Raw genomic sequence first — 3427 nt, 5'->3', positions numbered from 1 at the left:
AAGTTAATATACCCTTACTAAAAATAATGAATCTATAGTATGTCGATTTTGCGCTGCATTTTAATATCGTTTCTATGGCTGCTATATGATATTGTTGTTCGATTTTGATAAAATTAAAAGCGTAATTCTGATATAGTAAATAATTACTATTTGATAAATAGAAAAACAGCAGAATAAAAATTAAATTTTTTTTTTTTAATTTTTTGATTTTTCTTTGGGAGCTATATGATATACAGTCATGGAAAAAATAATAGAAACGACAATTTTTTTTTCGTATTTTTCAAACTTTTCTTCAGTCAATTTTTTATTTTTTAAGTTTAATAATTTTGATTTATAGTCGATTCAATTATGTGTCAAAATATACCAAAACAATAATTTTCAAAAAACGTTATGAACTAAAAAATAATTTTTTAAATTTTTAGGCCTGGAAAAAATAATAGAAACGACTGAGTTAATTCAATGAAAAACAGTTTTGTAGCTTCAAAGCCTATTAATTTAGATGGTAACTTTAATATATAGTTGTGTCACCGCTATTTTTAATGACTTTGGTTCAGCGGTGTCCCATTGAATCCACCAAATTGGCACAAATTAATGGTTCAATGGAGTACCACTCAGAATTCACTTCCTTCCACAAATCTTCCCTAGTTATACCCGTTACTCGTAGAGTAAAAGGGTATATTGAATTCGTGCAAAAGTATGTAACAGCTAGAAGGAAGCGTTTCCGACCCTATAAAGTATATATATTCTTGATCAGGATCACTAGCCGAGTCGATCTAGCCATGTCCGTCTGTCCGTCTGTCTGTCTGTCCGTATGAACGCTGCGATCTCGGAAACTATAAAAGCTAGAAGATTGGCATTTTGCATGCAGATTCTTGGAGTTCCTACGCAGCGCAAGTTTGTTTCAAAAAGGTGCCACGCCCCCTTTAACGCCCACAATCGCTTATATACGATTTTAAAAATTTAAATATTTCGGAAAAGTAAAAATGCAGTTTTATTGTGTTTATCAATACCTATCGAAATGTAGAAGGAATTTTTCAAATCGGACCATTCGTTAAAAAGTTATGCGTGATCAAAGTTTCTATCTCCATCTCCCTCGCACTCCCTCTACCTGAGTAACGGGTATCTGATAGTCGGGGCACCCGACTATAGCGTTCTCTCTTGTTTTGGACTTAAACCCACCAAGCCTCTTCTTTATTATCCCCCAAAGGTGCTCTATAGGATTTAAGTCTGAGGACTGCGATTACGGCGATTCATCACAATAATAAGCGCGCAACATCGGTGAATTTCGACAGGCGGCTTGTTAGAAAATCAAATAAAAATACCTTTCTCTCGTCGAAACATATCAAAAATGATTTGAATGCACCGGTTACAAGTCGAACCATAAGAAATAGTCTGATTGAAGCCGATCTAAAAGCCCATTCACACCGAAAGGTACCATACCTCAGAAAGAAAAATATCGACAAACGTGTACATTTCGCGAAGGTGCATTTATTGCGCTCCAATTGGAAAAATATGTTGTGGTCGGACGAAACCAAGATGAATTTGTTTGGATCTGATGGGGAACCACATGTATGGCGCACTAAGAATACCGCCCACGATCCAAAGTCCTCTATTAAAGCCGTTAAACATGGAGGTGCGAAACTCATGTTGTGGGGATGCTTTTCCCAGTCGGGTTTTGGTCCAATACATTGGATAAAGGAAAAAATGTGTGCCACCCACTACGTAGACATACTCGCCAGCATAATGCTACGTAATGCTGAAGAGGAAATGCCAATTGAATGGAAGTTTCAGCAGGATAATGACCCGAACCATTCTTCAAAGCTGGCCAAGAAATGGTTTGTAGACAACGAAGTTCCCTTGATGGAATAGCCTTCGCAGTCCCCAGACTTAAATCCTATAGAGCACCTTTGGGCGATAATAAAGAAGAGGCTTGGTGGTTTAAGTCCAAAACTAGGGAAGATTTGTTGAAGAAAGTGAATTCTGAGTGGTACTCCATCGAACCATCAATTTGTGCCAATTTGGTGGATTCAATGGGACACCGCTGAACCAAAGTCATTAAAAATAGCGGTGGCACAACTATATAATAAAGTTACCATCTAAACTAATAGGCTTTGAAGCTACAAAACTGTTTTTCATAGAATTAACTCAGTCGTTTCTATTATTTTTTCCAGGCCTAAAAATTTAAAAAAATATTTTTTAGTTCATAACGTTTTTTGAAAATTATTGTTTTGGTATATTTTGACACATAATTGAATCGACTATCAATCAAAATTATTAAACTTTAAAAAAAAAAATTGACTGAAGAAAAGTTTGAAAAATACGAAAAAAATTGTCGTTTCTATTATTTTTTCAATGACTGTAGATGTCCGATTTTAATTTAAATAAAAGCGTAATTCCATAGTATTTACAGACGGACATGCTTATATCAACTCAAGACGCGATCCTGATCAAGAATATATATACTTTATAGGGTCCCTCACTGCGTTGCACACTTTTGACCAAAATTATAATACCTTCTGCAAGGGTATAAATGAAGGTATTCAAAAAATTAAAAAAAAAGCTGAAATAGTTTTAATTTATTTCAAGATTCCCCTTTAAAACGTTATTAACATTTTGTTGTTATTTTTATATATTTTTTCTGAATGCACATCATTTGAAGAATATTACGTTATAATTTTAGATTTTAGAGTAAGACTTCCAAAATTATGGACAGTTCAACGTAGGTAAGTTAGCTCGTTTTGTATTCGGTTAAAACCCTCTCCTAAAAAGTTGGCAAATCAAAGTCGGTGAACACGATCCTGCAAAATCTACTGGACGAATCGTTTTGAAATGTTGCACATTATTTCTGCACCTAAATCCGCAGGTACTGACGTCGAGTGTTTTTTATACCCTTGCAGAGGGTATTATAATTTCAGTCAAAAGTTTGCAACGCAGTGAAGGAGACATTTCCGACCCTATAAAGTATATATATTCTTGATCAGCATCACCAGGAGAGTCGATCAAGCCATGTCCGTCTGTCCGTCCGTCTGTCCGTCTGTCCGTCTGTCCGTCTGTCCGTCCGTCCGTTTCTACGCAAACTAGTCCCTCAGTTTTAAAGCTATCCGCTTGAAACTTTCCCAAAAGTTGTCTTTCTATTGCAGGTAGTATAGAAGTCGGAACGAGCCGGATCGGGCGACTATATCATATAGCTGCCATATAACTGAACGATCGGAAATGCCATAACTTTGGTGTTTTTCAAGTTAGCAAGTTAGGAAGTTCTATGGGTTTTATTTTTGGCTAATCAGTCTGACTTACCAAATTTTATAAGGATCGGACGACTATATCCTATAGCTGCCATATAACTGATTGATCGGAAATGCCATAACTTTGGTGTTTGTAAAGTTAGGAAGTTGGGATTATCTATGGGTTTTATTTTTGGCCAATCAAT

The sequence above is a fragment of the Drosophila rhopaloa genome, unplaced genomic scaffold (genome assembly GCF_018152115.1).
Source record: "Drosophila rhopaloa isolate 14029-0021.01 unplaced genomic scaffold, ASM1815211v1 contig_203, whole genome shotgun sequence".
Classification (NCBI taxonomy): Eukaryota; Metazoa; Arthropoda; class Insecta; order Diptera; family Drosophilidae; genus Drosophila; species Drosophila rhopaloa.
Note: the sequence above shows the minus strand (reverse complement) of the source record.